Source organism: Haliaeetus leucocephalus, unplaced genomic scaffold, assembly GCF_000737465.1.
Source record: "Haliaeetus leucocephalus isolate CR32 unplaced genomic scaffold, Haliaeetus_leucocephalus-4.0 Scaffold179, whole genome shotgun sequence".
NCBI classification, from domain to species: Eukaryota; Metazoa; Chordata; class Aves; order Accipitriformes; family Accipitridae; genus Haliaeetus; species Haliaeetus leucocephalus.
Window position 1 is genome coordinate 22,764 of NW_010972615.1, and position 214 is coordinate 22,977.

A 214-nucleotide genomic window follows, 5' to 3' on the forward strand; every position below is an offset into this window, starting at 1 on the left:
CCCCCAAGTGCCAAAGCAGCTACACCCCCAGCACCCCCAAACCCAGCTCCGTCATCGCCAGCCAGTCCCCCGCTTATTCCCCGGGGCAACCCCAAAATCTCTTGGCCATGGGACCGGCCGCCGGCTACGGCACCAATCCCCCGGCCCCGCAAAACCTGGGGGCCGGCGGGCAACCCGCCGGGGGTTTCAGCGGCGGGCAGGGGGGGGAGCTGGG